This window comes from Microtus pennsylvanicus, chromosome 1 (assembly GCF_037038515.1).
Source record: "Microtus pennsylvanicus isolate mMicPen1 chromosome 1, mMicPen1.hap1, whole genome shotgun sequence".
Lineage (NCBI taxonomy): Eukaryota > Metazoa > Chordata > Mammalia > Rodentia > Cricetidae > Microtus > Microtus pennsylvanicus.
Window position 1 is genome coordinate 81,153,854 of NC_134579.1, and position 20,654 is coordinate 81,174,507.

The following is a 20,654-nucleotide window of genomic DNA, read 5'->3' on the forward strand; positions in this document are numbered from 1 at the left end:
AATAATCAAGTAAACATTTAATAAAATAATTTCCACACCAGGCCTGTAGAAATCTTGTTTAAATTATAGAGATAATTACACTGTTAAAGTATCTTCAAGTGACCTGTGTTTGAATACACGGGGTCCAAAGCTCTGACGTATTGTGGTCAAGTCTCCCACAAGAAGCCAAGGGCTGCTGGGCTGTGTCCCTCCCAGCCAGACATTCAAGAGAGCTGTTCTTCAGATTCCAGACACTCAATAATGCTCTTCAGCAGACACATCTGATGAGACAAAAATCAAATTCACACACATTTATGCATGAGCCATTCACTAGAATGTTGCTTAACAAAAAACACGTTAGCAGGTTGAGAAACAGATCTCACACAGCAGAACCATCACTGGTGAACCATGAAATGCCCACTAATGGTTTTCTCTATTTCCCCTTCCCATACATCCTGTCTTGGGTGTCAAGTCTAGATAGGGCTGCCTGACCTCATGAGTGTGTTCTGGAGCGTGTGCATGTGTTGGCTCAGGAGTGAATACTGAGGAGTCTCAACTGTCCTATCGTCCTTGTTTTCTGAGAACTTTGCCCTGAAGCTGGAGGTGAGAAATGTGGCCCAACCCTGTGCAGGGGAATCCCAAGGAGTCTGTCTCCTTCTGTCTCCACTGGCATGACACTATAGGCTCTCACTGTCGTGCAAGGCTTTCATGTGTTGCCACATCTGAGCCCAGGTCCTCATATTTGCAGAACCAACAGTCAGTATAGTTGAGCTATCATTCCTGGAACAAGAAGGGAAGTGTTGATGGCTAGGTTCTCATGTCATATCTCTCATGAGCGTGTATTATGTACAGTACAGGCAGCATATGGATCATAGACCTTTGTGGTGGTCGATCCCATGCTGCAGCTCTGTCCCTGGACGGAGTCTAGTCCCTGCACTGTGGGGTTTGAAGCACTTGAGGGAACATACAAACTGAGATTCCCCATTGGTTTTCATCAGTTTCCTTCCATGGTGAGCAGCTTGCAGAACCAGGGAGGTTAGGTAGAAAAAGTATGCCGGGACTTGTATTAAAATCTGCACTGTGGTTTTGCTGACTCAAAGGGGCACACAAGTGTTCCTCTCCTGTGATGAGCAAAGTCCCCAAGGAAGATGAGGCCTGGTGTCTTAGATCCATTGAAAGGAAGTAACCTGGCCTATTGGGTGGTGACTCTAATGGACTCGATAACTTTGTCTGTCAGGAACACATTTCCTTCACATTGCCTGAGGTTAGGTAGCCTTTGCCTCGAGGGGAGATGGCCAGACCTATGCCTTAGGTTCTCACTGTAACCGAGTGTTCAGTCTGAACACCCTGGTTCCCAGTGCTATTCAACCATGACAGAAATAATTGATGAGGTGGTGTTTGCCCAGAGTTTACCATTTCTACCACTTCTTCCAAAGCCTCACGAGGGGCCGGGTGGTGGCGCACGCCTTTAATCCCAGCACTCGGGAGGCAGAGGCAGGCGGATCTCTGTGAGTTCAAGGCCAGCCTGGTCTACAAGAGCTAGTTCCAGGACAGGAACCAAAAGCTACGGAGAAACCCTGTCTCAAAAATCCAAAAAACAAACAAACAAACAAACAAAACAAACAAACAAACAAAAAAACCCAAAGCCTCACGAGGAAGGTTGTGAAAATCTTTCATTGCTTGCTAAGAAGACTTTCCCAATCCAAGAAGCTCACTGACAGAATATTCCCTAAACACCATGGTACCCTGCACTTGGCCATGACTTTTGCTTGCATGGACCTAGTATGTCTTGGATACTATGTCGGGGCCAGGGTTCACTGACGCTGACTCTCCCATGTCTTTGGGCCAGGTTCCGCATGGCATGGGAGGGTTGACAGGCTGCCACTGGGGTCAGATTTCCATTGTCACACACGGCAGACCACTGGTAGTGAGTGTCTCTCAATGAGAATTGTGGGGTCTGCTTGTTATTTGTTCTTTTCCAGAGACACAGTCTCAGGATCTAGCCTGTTCTGACCTTGTGTGGTGGTCATGAGACATCCAACACGGGTTCAGGGAGCCAAACATGGGGCCGGTGTGAATGCCGCTTCCTCCAAAAAGTTTCTGAGGGAAAGAAATGGATCGCAATCGCCTCTTCTCATATCTTCCTGAGATGATCACGAGGGACAAGGCTGGAAAACATTGAGGATGTTTCCTAGAACACCTGGTGGGGAAGAGAGACACAGTGACACTTCTGCACCCTGAAAATGCCATCAGAGCACAGGGGGGCGATTTCACCAGTCAGAACACAGTGTACTGTTACCCCAAGGGACCTTGTGAAGTGCTTAGATAATCTGCGGTATTATTTTGAATGAGGATGGACCCCATAGATGCACATATTTGGATACTTAGCCCACAGATTGTGAAACACTTTGGGAAGGATCAGAAGGTTGGTTGGAGGAGGTGTGTCACTAGGGAGTTAAAAAGCATTAAGGATTCAAAAGCCAAAACCATTCCAAGTAAGCTCTCTCTCTACAAATCTGTCTCTGTCTGTCTGTCTGTCTGTCTGTCTCTCTCTCTCAGACTATGCGTGAGAACCAGATGTAAACTATCAGTGACTGCTCTAACAAAATGACAGCCTGCCTATCACTATATTGCCTTTCCTACAACGGTCACATATTCTAAGCCTTCAGAAATGTCGACCACACATAACACGCTTTCTAAGCCTTCAGAAATGTCGACCACACATAACACGCTTTCTAAGCCTTCAGAAATGTCGACCACACATAACACGCTTTCTCTTGTAAGTGGTCACATATTCTAAGCCTTCAGAAATGTCGACCACACATAACACGCTTTCTCTTGTAAGTGGTCACATATTCTAAGCCTTCAGAAATGTCGACCACACATAACACGCTTTCTCTTGTAAGTGGTCACATATTCTAAGCCTTCAGAAATGTCGACCACACATAACACGCTTTCTCTTGTAAGTTGTCTGGGTCATAGTGTTGTCACAGCCATGAGCTGAAACAAACAAACGGGCAATGCGGGAAAAGGCCAATTCAGTAAGCAGATGCTGGAAGAGAAAGCATTTTGCGCCTTTCTGCACCTCGTTCCTGTCTCCTGGGCCCGAGAGCAGCTGGGAAAGGTTTCAGGGAGTCCAGTCCTCATTATGAGGACACACTGCGTCATCATCGCCACAGGTGGAGCAGTGTAGACTGTCATAGCAGCTTGGTCTTGGCTACAGGTATGGTTCAGGAACTCTTTTTCCAGAGAAATTGCTGAGCTTGCACAGAGGTCCGCATTCCCAGTGACCAAGGCCAGCAGCCTCTGCAGAGGAACAAAGGTCAATTTCATTGCTGTGTTTATGGCAAGATCAGATAGCAGAATCTTATCTTGCACCACAAAGAGATATAAGTATCTCTTAGTGAAGTCAAACCACTTCATCTGAGTGGTCTCCATAGATTAGGCACTTACATTCCTGTTGCCAGCACTTCCTGCTGACCCAGAAAGCTGCCCCCTACCTTAAAGGTGCCAGGGGGACATTGCAGACACCTCACCCAGTAAGGCTGCACACACACTACGGCAGCTCTGAGGCAATTAGGTGTCCTTCTATTCTTGACCCTGAAGGTGGACACTGGGATCAAAGAAGTCCCATGGATGCCGGCCTTGCCTGGGCAGTGATGCTCCACACGCTGTCAAGCACTACTTACCCATTCACAGCAGACAGAACGATCGTAGACCTTCACTCAATTAAAGCCAAGGAATCCCCCACGGGGACATGAAATTTATCTGTGCGAATACTCCTTGGATGGGACAGCAGCACCTTGGGGTCTGAAGGAAGGAGGCTGAGAAGACAAAGACACAGATGTCACCAGATCAATCCAAGCCTGGGTCAAGCAGAAAGAGGAAGAGGCTTCTGGGAAGTATGTGGCTTCTCTTCTCTGCAGCCACACCCTGTCTGAGCATCTCAGGTCCAGAGCAGATTTCTCAGGCAGCACTCACCTGCTGCAGCTTGGAATAAGCTGGAACCCATGAGGAAGACAGGGTCTTCTTCTTGGGGTACCCATGCATCACCTGCTCCCTAATCTCCTCTTCAGGGAAATTCTGCTCCTCTCCTTCTTGGTTGTGGACCCTGTCACCACCCACACATTCATCCCTTACTTTTCTGCTCTCAGAATGGAATTTCCTCTGGATAAATCACCTCTTCCCCATCCAGACGCAAGCCCTTTCTTCTGCCCTCTCTCACTGCTTTTATCCCTTGACATGTCCCACTTGCCCCACTCCTCTTTCCCCCTCCTCTTCCTGTGCCTCCTTACCACCTAAGAGGAAAGCGTGCAAGCACTTCTTTACATGTGCTCATTGATTCTGTTGATGGAAATGAGGGGAGAATGAGATGGGGACCCAGAGTCATATGGGGCACTTACTTCTGTCATATGGACTACAGAGGAGGGATGGCTGCCTCTTAATAACAAGGTGTTATTAAGAAGTTATTAAGGTGTTAATAACAATGTGGCTGGCTTCTCTGTCCAGTCACTAGTGCTGGAGGAACAATGCTCGTAAACAGTGGGGAGATGGTTGCTCATACTCTGCAGGAGAGGAAGGTACAGAGAAGGCGACCTGGTTGCTAGAGGTGTCTGGCAGGTAACAACAGGTTTGGGTACACCTCCTTTGAAGTTCTGGCCTGGCTTCTCCGGGGCTGTTAAGTCACACCAGGCTGAACACGGACCAATGGTTTAGGAGCCATGGGCCTTGGACTCTTTAGCCCTTGAAAGACACAACAAAGGACTGTTAGTGACTTTGACATAGAAGGACTTGGCAAAGAGCTGCCTTGTGATACCACAGCTCTCCACAGGCTTCTTCCCCTCCTAAACTGTTGTCCCTTTGACAAAGCCCTCCTTCCTCCTGTCTCCCTCCATCCCCAACCCCTGCTAACACCCTCTGCTGTCTGCTACTGGTTCAACTTCCCCAGACCCCTCATGAGCAGGATTCAGTGTGAAGCTCCTTTGGGGGCTCCAGACACCTTAAGGTTTGTGTCTCATAAAGGGCTGCAGCTTGGTAGTGGCAAAGTGCCTTTGAAAAAAGAAATATTAAATACATATGTGAATTTTCTGGCCCCGCCCACTCCATCTTCCATTCCTTGTTATCCCTTACCTGGATGCTGTGTCTTTTGTCCTTGGGGTGAGGAAACAGCAACAAAACCTTCTAAACAGGTTCCTAATCTCCTTCCAGTCCCTTCTGCTGTGCTTCTTGGAGTCTCTGGGTGCCTCCTGGGGCTGCTCATTTGCAGATGCTGAAGCATGTCTTTGACTATTTCATGTTGGTCGTTTCCATGACAGGGAGGGGACATATCATATATGTGATCCCACGCCGTCTGGCTGATAACGTTCTGTACTGGTGATGTTGTTCTCTCTAATGTCAGTAACATCCTCTGGTCCAAGGTCCTTTTGGTAGTGGGTACCCTCCGAGAACCCTAAGACATCCCGAGTCGTGAGCACAAAAGCGACGGTACTGCCAGTCTCGTCCATCTCAGCCTCCACGTGTCCCCTTGCATGTGTCACCAAATGGGCCAGCATTTTCTGTCTCCTCAGACTTGCTTAATGCCTTCAAACAATCACCCCGTGGGGGCAGAATTCACAGGTGAGTTAATATCTGATGTATAAGTCAGATGAGCTGGACCTCTAGAGAAGCCCTTGGTACCTTTTTCATTGACTTCCTGCACTTTGTTGCCTTTTGCTGATGCCATGAACTCTGGTAGAGTCAGCTCATGGCATCTCCTCTTTAAGGGAAAGGGAGGGAGGATGAGGTGATGTGCAGGCTTCCTGATGGAGTAGATCTTTTGCTGATGTTCTATTCGCCCAAGGATGGAAATTTTTCTCTGGTACAGGATATCATTTTGGGACAGGAACTCAAAAAAATCTCTTTGTTCCAGTAGTTTTCAAAGTTGTCCTCTGCCATGTGGCTCAGGAACACAATGCTCACCAGGGTGGAGACATACCAACTTGAACCTATTTGTCTGGACGCTGGTGATAAATTGGTATTACTGAGATTCCATGATATTTTCTCTACCTTATCAGGAGGAGAATGGCATCACCACAAAATGCTAGAAACAAAACAAAACAAAACAAAATCAGCTCCAGGAGTCAAGGTTATGGCTACCAATTTGTAGTCATGAAAATCAAAGGCCTCTCCAGCATCCTAATGAGGCATCTTGGGGTCAAAGTTAAAAAGAAAAAAAAAACCCAACCCAAACCCCAAAGCAGTTATGAGAAAGGAAAAGGAAGATCAGAGCTGGAAATAACTGGACACTTGGCTGGTTAAACAAAGGTCAGAGAAACAAAGAGCTGGTCCTTTGAAAGAACCAACAAATCTGACAACCCTTGATGTGAGCCACCCAAAGGAAGATACAAATTACTGAATGTGAGACAGGAAAGAGACGAGTATGATCCATGGAAACTCTAGGAGCTGCGAGAAAACCTTGTACTCCAAAGTGTTGACAATCCTCAAAGAGATTGCTCAATTCACAAAAGGACGCCAACATTGATGTAAGAGGTTACCAAACATGTACCGGCTGCTGCCTTCCCTCTGCCCCAAGATCCCTCTGAGCATGTTTTGTCTCACGAGTGGCATGGTGGCAGAGGAAGAGTCTTACAATGATAAGGGAATTGATAAGCCTGGGGAAATGCTGTGGGAAGTAGCAAAGCTATTGAGTTGGGTCCAAGTGCATGGTATAGTCAAACTATTTTCTAAAGCTAATATGTACTGACAAAAGCTTTAGGTTTAGAAATAAAGCAATGCACAACATGTCAAAGATAAAGGAATAGACAGCAATACAAATATGGATGATAACAAAAATAACTGAAGCAAATGCACAAAGTAAATCCCAAACTACAAACAGTAAACCAAAATCTATGCCCCAATACTACCTGCCCCCCCATCCCCTCCGCCCCCAGGAAATAAACTCACTGTGTTCAGGTCAATGGCGATCACTGATGTCCAATTCCAAAGATGGATACTAACAAATTAACACTCCCAGAACAAAATTCTGAGTCCCACGGCTTCACTGCAGTATAAGGACAAGGTCCAGGCCAAGCTGGTCCCTTACATGGGTTGGGGACTCTTTCCTCACAGTGAGGCAACTGTTATCACTGCACTGATAGTCTTCCCTGGTCTCTTAAGGACCAACCACCTCCAGCCAGGCCATACATCGAAGAGTTTCTTAATTGCTCAAACAGGACCACCTAAGGAGACCAAGGGATCAAGCACATGGGACAGTATATGTCATATTCAACCCATGACAAAGACCTCTTACCCTTAATGGTAAGTGTGTGTGTGTGGAAAGAGAGAGAGAGAGAGAGAGAGAGAGACTGGTAGATTTACTGTGTAATTTGTGATGGATCACTACTATTCCTGTCTAAAGTCGGGATAACTGAAGATGTTCACCGAAGCAGAGGTTTTAAGGAAAGTGAGACTGATGCATCTCTGCCTTTGGAACATCCTTGTCAATTTGTTATTCGGTAAATTCTGGCATAGTGGAAAGACGCAGTGTTCCTTTGTGTGTGTGACAAAGTATGCTTAGGACACACCCTCTTTTTAGGGGTGTATAATTTTCTGGGGACACCTTCCACTCAGCTGAGCTGAACCTTGGCATACAGCTGTTCACTATTCTTTTTCTTCAAATGATCCTAGCTCCACCACCACCTCCCTTCTCTGCCAGACCCAATTCCCCTCCATTTCCTCCTCAGAAAAGAGCAGGGTCTCCAAGAGATAAAAGCAAAGCATGACAAAGAAAGATACAAGGAGACAAGACAAAGGCCTCCTGTGAAGGAGAAAAAGGCAACCCAATGTGAGGAAAAGAGTCTCAAGAGCAGGCATAAAAGTCAGAAAAACACAAGCTCCTACTATTAGGAGTCCCCCCAAAATACCAAGATAACAACCCGTAACATCTACACAGAGAACCTGGGGCAGACCCATGCAGGTCCTGGGCTTGTAGCTTCCATTTCTGTGGCCCCTGAGTCCTACCTAGTTTCTTTGGTGGGACACGTCAAATTTCCTTATTTCAATTGAGTGTTTTCTTTGATAAGAAGTGTGACAAAGACACTAGCCTTTAACTGTCAGCGTTAATATCTGGGCTAACACCTCCTACTGGTGAAAAAATAAGAATGTCAGAGCCAGAGAACAACCCAAGGATGCTGTACATCAAACACCAATAGACACAAAGTACACCTTGACCACTTACATATTTGGGAAGTATAATCAAGTTACTTTTTCTGTTAATGACGAGAGCAATGCAAGCAGGGTCCATTTGGGCTCACATTTAGGGTGCAATCTGTTCCAGTAGAGTCCATGCCTGACTGCTGCTGCTGCTAAGGCCTTACTTAGTACCTGCTGAAGACCTTCCTCTTTCACAGGTCTCGCTAGGCTCCTGCAGACACACTGCCTATGCATTTCCAGCTAATACATTTCCAAAACCATGGTTGTTATTGCAATATTTTATTTATGTTTAAATAAAGCTTGCCTAAAGATCATCTCCCTATAACAACTGGCACCCAACGTGGTCAACTATTTAGTAAAACCTGAAGTCGGGGTGGGGGTGCTTCATCACCAACAGGGATGATCTGAACATGACCATAGGAAAAAATGCAAGAAGAATGCAGAAGGAAGGGCAGCTTCAGACTTCATTGTTGCTTTGAATCAGAGTAATCCAAACTTTAATTTATAGACTTTCCACTTGACCAAGTCAGGCCCACCAAGACATCTCAGTTTGGGCCATTTCTTAGGAAAATGACCTGTAAACTGTGCCAAGTCCCTTTACACTATCACCTGGGTCACGTTTAGTAGGTGACTCCTGGGATGTGTGCAGGCTTCACAGGGCACTACTCCCCTCCTCCCTCTTTTTCCCACCAGGGAGCTATCCTAAAAGCATGTCCTATGGAGACACATACTAGAAGGGAAGTTGTAGCCCACAGCTGAGTTGAGCCAAGGTGACAGGCACAGAGCGCTCTCTCTTGGAACTTGCAGCTTTGACCAGATGTGCTTCACTTCCCTTTGGTTTTGGTTTGGTTTTTACATTTATTTCTGAACTCATACCATGGCATATATGTGGCTGTCTGAGGACAACTGAAGGAGTCGCTCCTGTGTCCATGTGGATGTGAACTTTTGCCATCAGACTTGCCAGGAAGTACCATGTCACCGTCAGGTCCAAAGTGGGAAACTGTACCAGTTGGTTTAATGTCAATTTGACACAATCTGGAATCATCAGAGAGGAGGGAGCCTCAACTGAGAAAATACCTCCATAAGATCCAGCTGTAGGCAGGCTTAAAGGGTAAGATCTTAACTAATAATTTATGGGGAAGAGCCCAGCCCAGTATGGATGGTGCCATCCTGGGACTGGTGGTCCTGGGTTTGTATAACAAAGCAGGCTGAGCAAGCCATGCGGAGCAATCCAATAAGCAGCATGCTCCATGGTTTCTGCATCATCTTCTGTCTCCAGCTGCCTGCCATGCTTAAGTTCCCGTTCTGGATTCCATTGATTATCCACTGTGATGTAGAAGAGGAAGATGAATAAACGCTTTCCTCCCAAGTTGCTTTGGTTATAGTGTTCCATTAAAGCTATACTAACCCTAGCTGAGACCGGCCCCCAGGCCCAAAATGACAGTCTGGGCTCATGGCAAGCTGGATTTTGACTGGGCAAACAGACGGATTGCTAGTGGAAAAACAAAAGTGTAAAATCAAAATTCTCAGAAACTTGTGAATAAGTTATATTTTGTCAGGAAGAGCCATCAGTGCCCTTATCTGCACATTCGCGATGCTGGAGTCAAACCTGTGAGAGAAACTCACGCAAAAATAGGTTTGCAGAAAGAAACTGAGATGAATTTCCCCTAAGATGAGCTTTATAGGAAAGAGAGTCAGAGGAACATTGGCAGCTAAGCTCATGTTCAGGCCTTGAAGAAGGGAAAGAGAAGAAATGGAAAGCTATGCCAGAGGCAACATGATGGGGTCTAGGCAGGAAGGGAGGGGGCAAGAGTGAGACAGAGGAGGAATGGGAAGCTTCCCTCTAGAACCTGGACAGGAGGTGCACTAGGAAAATGAGCATTTTAACAGACAGAATGTGGGATAATGAAGGAAGATGGAGAAATGATAAAGCCCCCCCCCCGACCCAAAGCTGAACCAGACTGGACAGTTATCACATACAATATTGCAGAAGTTGATGGACCAGACTGACTCCATCTTGAGGACGGAAGCCATTTTCCTATAAGGTCACAACAAGTTGACTTCTGTTTGCTGCAAAATCTGCCGACCATGTTTTAACTTGCTTCTGAATTTGACATGCTCCCAACACAGGGGAGTTTGACTCATACCATGAATTATATCCTGATAAGATGTTCTGCAAAATAATTTTAAAATGTTCAACCAAGTTCCTACATGAGCAAAATTTCTCTGGAAATCTCCCAACCCTTGAAAAGCCCCTAGCCTTGCGGTTTTTTTGGACAATGCAAACTCCACCTTCTCCTGTATTTGATGCTATTTTGTTTTCAACTCCTGCTTTAGGGAGATAGCCCTGTCTTGACAGAAAATAAAGCTTGGTTGTTTTGACTATAGAATTAGGGTAATGGTCTTTACTCTCACTTGGTGGGCTTAATGAAGTCAGAAGGATTGAGGTATTAGTTTCTATATCACACCACGTGAACTAGCTGCACACACCAAGAGAGTGGTGACAAGGTAGGTCTATGAGAGTATTCTGCTAATGATAAGAAAATGGAAACATGCAAGCCCACGGGAAGGCTGGTTTCTCACCAACTCTGTGTCTCAGAGACAGCTGTGGGGAACAGGGCACATGCTGTATTCTGAGAAGGGGGAGACACTTGGAGGGCCTATGACATAGCACAGCTCTTCTCTCATCCACAGCCCCAGAACTGTCTGAAGTCAGTGTGCCCAGCCTGGTATAAATCATGTTTTACATTGTCTACAGGAGTTAGCGACCTGCAGCACCTTCTTTCCTTTTGTTTTATTAGTGAACTGCCCCACTTTCCACTGAAGGAAGAGCAGTACACCTTCTCTTCAGCAGACCTGAAAAGTGACGTCCATGGGTGTCAACTTCAGGATCACTATGGAGTAAACACAGGGAACTGAACACAGGTTCACTTTCCACTGAAGGAAGAGCAGTACACCTTCTCTTCAGCAGACCTGAAAAGTGACGTCCGTGGGTGTCAACTTCAGGATCACTATGGAGTAAACACAGGGAACTGAACACAGGTCCACTTTCCACTGAAGGAAGAGCAGTACACCTTCTCTTCAGCAGACCTGAAAAGTGACGTCCGTGGGTGTCAACTTCAGGATCACTATGGAGTAAACACAGGGAACTGAACACAGGTTCACTTTCCACTGAAGGAAGAGCAGTACACCTTCTCTTCAGCAGACCTGAAAAGTGACGTCCGTGGGTGTCAACTTCAGGATCACTATGGAGTAAACACAGGGAACTGAACACAGGTTCGGAAGCACCCAGTGAGTCTACTGAATACCAAGGATGTGACTGAGGGGACAATGAGCAGGAGCCTCGGCTGTACAGACACGAGGTGAAGGGCTGCTCACCCGAGGCGGCATGGTAATGGACGGCAGAAGAGTGTGTGACTGCACACTCGGGGAGTTTGCCTTTCTGGAAAGTTTCACACACGTCTCATAGTCAAGCCACCATGACTGAAGTTAAGTGAAATTGTGGAAATGGGAGAAGTGTATATTTGGAGTGAGTTTCTAGATGTGGACTCACAGCAGGGTAAAAATCCAGCAGGCACCTCAGTCTCTCTATAAATTGCTGGAATGGAACACAGACATTGTGGCTGTCCTGGAGGCAGATTCGGTCACTCACTATCCCCTCTCTAACGCTCCTTGTAATGGCTTGCCAGCTCAGCCCGTGGTCAGAAGTACTGGGGGCAGATCTGGACCCTGTATCTCTAACACTCGAGGTTCAGCTACCTGTCCTCAATAAGACAGTCTGAAAAATAAATTAAGAGTGAAAAACAGCTAGGTGGTGTTGCCCACCTTCAATACCAGTACTTGGGAGGCAGAGGCAGACGGCTCTCTGGTGAGTTTGAGTCCAGCCTGGTCTCCAGAATTCCAGGTCAGCCAGGGCTGTCACATAGAGAATCCCCACCTCAGGGGAAAAAAAATCAAATAAATAAATAGAGAAAAACAGTAAAGGGAGATTTATTCAAGTGTCCACATTGGGAAAAAGAAGAAGGTAGGAGTTCAGTCATTCTGAGTCTTGGTGTTGGCCTGAGGGTTAGGTTGAAGCAGAGAGCAGAAAGTATTCATGAATGAGTGGAGGGAAGATATGCAGGAATGACACACCTTGCAAGGTGTGTTGCACAGGCCACCTCTCAGGAATTTCACAGTGTGTGAATAAAAGGTCAGAGGTCAGCGTCCTGAGAGGGGGCAGGGTAGTAGGAAGGCAGGCATGGTGGAACAGTAGCCGAGAGCTTCATCCTGATCCCTGAGCACAGTCTGGAGAGGGAGCTGACTTGGAATGGTTCAGAATTCTTAACACTCAACATCCATGTCAGTGACACACTTCCTTCAACAAAGCTTCTCCTTCCCAAAGCTTCCACAAAGGAGGACACAGTATTCAACACTTAGGGGCCATTCTCATCCAAACTACCACAATTGATAAAGAACTTGCTGAACAAGGACTTGAGTTCGAACCTAGAATTCACATACAACACCAGGCATGGTGACATTTGCCTGTAAATCCAGGTAAGACACAGTGGATCCTCAGAGCATGCTGTGCGGCCTTCAGTGACAGTCCCTGCTTCAAATAATAAACTAGAAGTCAACAGAAGACAGCCAGTGCCAACCTCTGACCTCCGCACGGTCAGGTATACTCTGCACACTTAGCAGACATGCATGCAGCAAACACACACACACTCTCACACACAGACTCTCTCACTCACAGAGGGAGGGGACAGAGATAGAAACAGAAAGAGATGGAAGGAGAGAAATAGAAGTTGGATGGAAAGAGAGCAAGGGAGAAGAGATAGAGTGAAAGAGACGGAATTACACTAGAAGGCCAATGGCAAAAGACTGGAGTTTATTTCCCAGTGATTTGGGGCTGGGGACCATTCACAGTGACTGTCCTCGCGACATGCTATGGATTTGTTTTCCAGCTTAAAGACCTTCCAGACGTCTCCTTCCCTCTCCTAGAAATCCAGTCACACCCCTGGAGCTGATTATCCAGCCCTCCCACACCCATTGCCCATCCAGTTAAGAAACTGTGACAGGCTCTGGCCTTGAAGCCTTTCCCCTCAAGACTGCAGGTGAAGTTTACGGCCCTGATCCCTGCCAAGGGTATCAGTTGGCACATAGGCTACGGTACACTGAATCATGTGCCCTGGAATTTCCAGCCATTGTCTTGAAAATCCATTAAAGCCAGAATCCTCCTTATTGCTGGCATTCCTCCGGGGGCTCTCTTCCCTCCAGGCCTCTCCAAAGTCGTGTACGCGGTTGAGTCTCTCTGTCGCTCCCATTTCAAGGATGTCTCCCCAGAAAAGGGAACGGTCTCTCACACTCCAGGTGCCCTCATGCTGCCATGCTCCCTGTCCTGGTGGTCACGGACTTATCCTCTGAAACTACATGTCCCAATAAACACTTCTATAATTGCCTGAGTTGTGATCTCATCACAGCAATAGAAGTAACTAATATGACCACTGAGCCACGTCCCTAGCCTGTGCTCTTCTACGCTTTTCTCACACCCCGTGACACACCTGGAAGCAACCGTGCTTTTACAACTATCCCCATGTCCCTGTCCAATTTACTGTGTGCACAAGAGCCTGGGATGCCCTGGAGTACCCGAGACTGCCTCCTCTCCTGCAGCACCACTTCACCAGGACGTGGAGAATCCTCTTAAGAATGTGACATGAGCACGGCCAGCTGGAATGGTCAGAACCGTTCAGAAGCACAGACGGCACTTAGGGCCATCGGCAGAACTCCATGCCCACTGTATGTCCTCCTCTTCTACCCATCTGAAAGCGAATGATTCAGACTAGAGTATTTAAAGAGAGGGAAGCAAGGGTTAGAGACGGCTTAGCAGTTTCTTACATCTCTTCAGAAGGCCAAAGTTTGGTTTCCAGGACCCAAGTGGATGTAAGTGGCTCCCAAGCTCTATAACCCCGTCCAGGGGATCCAGCACCTTCCCTCCTCTGATCACTCCAGGGACTAAACCACACCCACTAGAACACGCTGAATCCTCAGTACACCAGGTCTTCGGCTCCCTATTTGCTCAAGCTCTTCTCGGGGTGAACAGGAGGAAGAGCATATGACGAAGCCTCCAGACACTTGAGGCAGACGAACACTGCCTTGAGCTACTCTCAGACAAGATGCAGCCTGATTGCGTGCAGACAAGAAGGCTAAGAACTGAAGTGAGCTCATGCCTTTAATCTCAGCACTCGGGAAGCAGAGACAGATGGAGCTCTGTGAGTCTGAGGCCAGCCTGCTCAGTCTACAGAGTGAGCTCCAGGCCAGCCAGAGCTAAACAGATAAACCCTGTCTGGAAAAAACAAAATCAATTTCCCCCCAACTCCCTCAAAAAAAAAATGAAATGAATGTCACTTGTGTCTTTTTAATCCCCAAAAATACTTTCCTACAAGTTCTTCTCAAATATTTATATAAAATATAGGCCTTATATAGCTAAACATTTGAGATTTGTTTAATATGACAGGCAACCAGTCAAATGGTTGTGTAAATAACAGGGTAGCAAAATGTTCATACACGATAAAATGAATTAAGGACGCACAAATGGTCGGTCACACATGAATGAAGACATCGGGGAAGTAGAGGGGCGAGGAGTGTGCACAAACACGTGACGTGGTCTCCTCCCTGAGAATGAAATGTACTTTCGGGACAAAAGAAAATTTTTACTTTTCTGTTTTAAAATCCTGCAGTACAGACCTCACAGGGAACCAAGCCACCAGGACTTACGACACAAAGTACGGTATGGCTGACACAGAACTTTCCAAGGGTCTTATTAGTGTGCGCTCGGCTTCTGACGCCAGTGGCAGAGAGGCATCTGCAGCTGTGCTGGACACATTAACCAAATTTGGACCATGTCTGTATTTCAGAACGGGGCACAGGCTGGCGTCAGACAGCCTGGCTCTAGACACAGAGACTCCACTTGCTAGCTGTGCCCATTTGGGCATTTCCTTAACGTATTAGCTGATTAATAACTAGAGCCTCCAGAGATGTGATGTGTTCCCCGCCTGTATCTCCTAGGAGCCCAGGAAGAGGCCTCAATCTGAAGCTCTTACGTCATCACTTCTTTGCTCTGCTTCAAAATGTCCTTTGCCCATGAGGCGGTTTCATCTTGTCACAGAGTAAGCCTGCATCCTGCTATTGCATAAAACAATTGCTATGATTTTTTGGTTTTGTTTTCTTGCTCTGAACGACTCCAATTTACAAACAGGTTTGACTTCATCTTGAGACGGGAGGATGAACATATTCCAGGGGGACACATAGCAAGGGCATCCGTCAGCACCACCCACACAACACCACTGGTGTTGAAAGAGTGCCACCCTCCAAGGCTATGGGGCCAGTTGAGACTGCAAGGAAACAATGTGTATTAATATCCTATCAGGATAAGGCCTGTGTAGTCTGAATGAGGATTTCCCCCCAAAGTCTCTGCACTGAATATTCAGTCCTCAGTTGAAGGCACAGTTTGGGGAGCCGTAGGAGGTGTGGCCTTGCTGGAGGAAGTGTGCTACAGGAGACAGATGTTGAGAGTGCAGACTCGTGCTATTCCTGTTTGCTCTCTATGCTCTTGCGTGGTGCAAGCTGGGCGCTCGTAGCTGCTGGAGCCTTTGCTCCGCTGTCAGGGACTTTTACCCCTCTGGAACTGAAAACACAAACTCTTCTAAAAATTCTTCTAAAAGTTGCCTTGATTCTAGTGTTTTATAAAAGCAACAGAAAAATATCAAATATAGTTGCCTCCAACAACTTGGTTTCTAGTAGTTAAAAGAAATTGAGAGAACGATTAGTAGCTATTTGATACACAGAGAATTGATGAATAAATACCTCACTGAAAGAACTGATAATCTAGTAAAATTACCAACAGCAAACAGACAGGCTTGATTTAATTTAATGGCCATAACTAAATTTCTGTGTGGGCAGAGGAAGCACATTACCACCTAACACGTGTGGGCTGTCTAAAAGAACTAACTTCATTGAATCCCGTTAGCCTCAAAGATTCACTGTTGCAGGATGTTCGATCACACTGTGAACCCCGAGATTGTATTATTCAAATAAAACCAATCATAGGTCAAGACACAGAGAAGCAGCCAGATGACTGGAAGTAACCATAGAAAGCGAGAAGTTGGAACATGGGGGGGCACAGGAAGTAGACGGAAGGGACATCCGGTTGGAGGAGTTTTGTTTCAGACAGCCCAGGAGAGAGTCCTCTTTCTGAGATGATGGCAGAGGAGGAAGGGCAGCCAGCTGCCGACTCTGCCTGTCTGAGCTAGCAGGTTTTCACTCCAGCATCTGGCTCCTACGTCTCCATAGGTAAAGTAAAAAGATAGCGACCTAGTTAAAACCACATTTGCCTCCCTATGTGGAGGAGTGAAGGGGGCTGAGGTGGCGGCAGCCGGATGTGAAGGCTCCCCAGGCTGCGGGGTTGCTGACCCCGCATTGGGTCATTGGGTCCCGTGAGGCTTTGGCTGCAGAGAAGCAGACCGCAGCTGAGGCGCAGTGGTAGGACTAGGTGCAACCGCTGTGCTGCAGATGAAAAACAAGATGTAAAATGTGTTAAATTGTTTAGTGTGTGTGAATATGAGTGTGCATGTGTGTGTGTGTGTGCCCGCACACTTGAGCCCTTGCACACATACATGTAACTCGTGGGAGTCATTTCTTTGTTTCCATCATTAGGTTCCAAGGACCAATCTCAGGTTGATTTAACCACAGAAACTGTCTACCGCACTAAGCTGTGTGCCCACAAAGCTTCATCAGGTATCAGCCCAAGGCTGCAGCCAGGGCACTGAGGGCACTGACTCAGCCATATGTTGCCAGGGGTTTCAAAAAACAGGAACACATTCTGAGTATGGGGACTCATTCCTACATCCTAGGACAGGGGAGGCTGAGGCAGGAGCATTGCTGTGAGTTGGAGGCTAGCGGGATCTACATAATATGTTCCAGGACAGCTTGGGCAGAGTGGGACACTATGTCAGAAAAACAAATGAAAACCAAAAACAAAATGGTGGCAAACAGGACCCTGCTCACCTTACAACAAAAGAAATTGTCACGAAACAGTCGTGTGCTAACTGGCTGGGAGGAGTACCCAGATTGGATTAGCCTGGGGCCGTGACCTTGGGGGATTATCAGCCAGCTAGGAGGTCATTGAGGGCTGGCCCAGGTCACTGAGGCAGGGCACACACAAAACGAGCACAGTATATAAATTTAGAGGGCCAGAGAGTCTGAATAGGAGCCTAGCTCCTGGGGCAGCACACGGTCCAGTCTGAGAGCGCACCCAGTCAGCACACAACGATTTGGGTATTTTATAGCTGAAGCCTCTAGAGCAGCGCTTCTCAACCTTCCTAATGCTGTCACTAGTTAATACAGTTACTCATACTGTAGTGACCCCAACCATAAAATTATTGCTACTTTGTAACTAATTTTGCTTGCCACTTCAGGCTCTGTGAGCCCATCTGCACCCTGACGCAAATGTGCTGGGGCCGTGGTGGTGCAGAGCTCATGGGAGTGGCCAACCAACTTCTGTTTTAATTTGAGGCCTGGGCCATGAGAGGGAGCTGCCACTGGTTGGGTGGCAGGAACCGGAGACGGGATAGCCCACAGACCTAGACTAGAAACAAACAAGACGGCAAAAAGAAAAAAAAATCAATCAAACGATTCCTAATGGTATTCTGTTATACTCATAGATCAGAGCCTTATCAAGTTGTTATCAGAGAGGCTTCCTCCAGCAGCAACTATAGAGACCCACAGTCTGGCATTATATAGACAGAGAGACCCTATATTTGAGATCTCCAACGAGTTCCTCTCCTCGGAGTTCTGGAAATTCCGTGGAAGCAGGGGAGGAAAGGTTGTGGGGGGAGAGCAGGAAGACACTTCCTGTCCCTCTGAATCAACGGAGCAGGGTGCAGATGGGCTCACAGAGCCTGAAGTGGCAAGCATGGGGTCTGCATGTGTTTGCACCAGGTCCTCTGAGTATATATCTTGGCTGTTAGCTTGGTGTTTTTGTGGGACTTCTAACAGTTTCTGACCCTTTCGCCTTCTCTTGGGCCTCTTTTCCTCCTGTTGGGTTGCCTTGCCCAGCTTTGGTGTGAGGGCTTGTGCTTTGTCGTACTGTATTTGATTGTTATGTCTTGGAGGCCTGCTCTTTTCTAATGGGAGATGGAGAGGGAGTGGATCTGGTGGAGAGGGGAGGTGGGGAGAGGCTAGGAGAAGTGGGAGGAAGTGAAATTATGGTCTGGATGTACTGCACGAGAGAAGAATCTAATTTCAATTAGAAAGAACTGTATAGGTGCTCAAAATTTCTGCTTTCAACTACATCTCTGACAAGGGTTGGCCCTATAATAAATGCATGCGATCAGCCATCAATACATAGAAAGAGAATCTAGTACAGTGGAAGCCATGATTTGACATCCCAGCATGAGAAGAGGAGACACAGTTGATCTTGTCTTGAGGACTGATCTTGAGGAGACAGGGATTAATCTTCCCTGTTTGAGACAGCTGTAGCACTGACCCAGGGTGGGCTATCTGGGGGAGTTTTTGTCTTACATCCCAACCCCCTCTGACTACTGCTGCTATCACATGACAGACACAATAACCAGCCTCATCCTCGGTCTTCCGATCAGCTACGGTCAGAGAGGCTGAGTCGGAGGAGCTGTCAATGGAGCCAGAGAACTGATTAGGAACCCCAGATAGTCTATTAATAAAGTTTTATAGAATACAACAGCTGGGGTACCATCCCAGTGCTGATCCTGCTCACAAAGTAGCTCCCGAGATCGCTGCTGCTCCAGGAACCGGAGACTTTGAAACGATGTGAGGCTGAGTTGGCGCCAACTTGGTCCACAGTCTTTGACGAAATGAGCAACACCAATTAGGACCATCCAGAACCAAGGCTGAACGAGAGGATACCATCCAAGGGGTAGCCAATTGTCTTCCAAAAGTCATCTAAAAGTCCCTTTGCAGTGAGCAAGGGAGTGAGAAGCAGTTTAGCCCAGTTCACAGGAAGATGCTACAACCTCTGCTTCCCGCTCTTCTCTGCGAGACCCGATGCTGGCTGCTGACCCTTCTTATTCTTAGCTGCCATTAATGTGGGGGTGTTTTATGCAAATATTTCTCATTCTTGAGATTGTATAAGCCCCCTCTTTGACTCCAGACTGGCTCTTTGCAAAACTTTCAGAAAGTATATTAGGGAAGTGGGAAGATTCTACCATGTGATGGGACAGACACACCTATAAATAACAGACAAAGAGCTGAGGAGCTGGGGAGCAGTAGCCTGCTGCTCGGGCACTAGTAAGCTCACTGCCAAGTCATAGTTATCTTTGACTGAGTGTGAGGAGCACAGGGAATACATTACAATGATGCAATTCTGTAACTATCAACAAAAACAAGTGTGGGTGAATGAACTAGTTTCATTTTTTTTTTTTGTTGAGATTAAACCTCTTGACAAAAAGCCAGTTAGGAAAGGAAAGGGTTTCTTTGGCTTACAGCTTCACGTTTCCATCCATTATTGCAGCCAAGTCCAGACAAGAATTTGAGCAGCTAGAACATGACCTCCACAGACAGAAACAAAAGAGAATATGCGCATCCTGGCATGCCTGCTGCTTTCTTCACTCTTCTCCAGTTCAGGACCCACTCCACGAAACTGTGCCTCCCACACTCACACTGGATATTCCTGCCTCGGTTAAGAATCAATACTACCCTTCAAAGACAGCCCCTGCGAATTAACTTAAAAAACTCATCACCGAGACTTCTCCTAGGTGATTCCAAGTTGTCAAACTGAGTTAAATCTAACTGCACAATCCAGCCAGTCCTTGTCAACTCATACGCAAACACATCACTCTAAGTCATAATCCATCCATTGTCTCAAAAGTCTCATGTTAATATCATGATATAAAATAAGACCAACTCCAGAAGGCTCCTGAAGTCTTCAAAAACCCCAACATTTCAAAAGTCCAAAGTCTTTTTCAGTGTGGACTCTTAGAAAATAGAAAACAAGTTACATACCTAAACATACTTATTCCAAAAGGAAAATACAGAAGAAAGAAAGTCAAACTAAAGAGAAACCAAAAGCTCGCAGTGTAAGATCAAATTCTCAAGCTCAGTGTCCGGTACATGGGACTTACAGTGTGGTCCCCAGACAGGTAAACAGTCCACCTCATCCATCCGCAGCACACAGAGCTTTCATCTGTGCTGGTTGGTTCTAGCCCACACTTACAGCTCTCCTCCACAGATGCCACAGTCCTGGCATCTCCAACATTCTGGGGCCTTCGGTGCACCTGGGAATTCTTAGTGTATCTTTAGAGTAACTCTGACCTTCTACAAATGTCAAGTCTTGGGTGTTCTCCATGACCACTTTATACCTTCAAAACCAGGCCCAGGCCGATAATTGTTATATTGCTGAGTTCTCCTCTTATGTAGCCTGGACCACTCAGGGCACAACTTAGAAGTCCTTTCTTATTGTCCACTGGAGCATA

General features: G+C 46.7%; 1 long non-coding RNA gene across 2 annotated transcripts in view; it reads right to left on the reverse strand.

The window, feature by feature from the left end:
• The window catches only part of LOC142848699 (uncharacterized), a 25,836-nt gene continuing 5,182 nt past the window's right edge, over positions 1 to 20,654 (reverse strand). The window contains exons 2-8 of one of the 2 annotated variants that reach the window (XR_012910453.1): positions 18,941 to 19,027; positions 6,922 to 7,196; positions 5,110 to 6,058; positions 3,669 to 3,803; positions 3,065 to 3,285; positions 1,994 to 2,179; positions 1 to 260 (exon numbers count right to left, since the gene is read on the reverse strand). This is a non-coding gene — a long non-coding RNA (uncharacterized LOC142848699). The remainder of the gene's footprint in view (positions 261 to 1,993; positions 2,180 to 3,064; positions 3,286 to 3,668; positions 3,804 to 5,109; positions 6,059 to 6,921; positions 7,197 to 18,940; positions 19,028 to 20,654) is intronic. The other variant, XR_012910455.1, reaches the window with a different exon arrangement.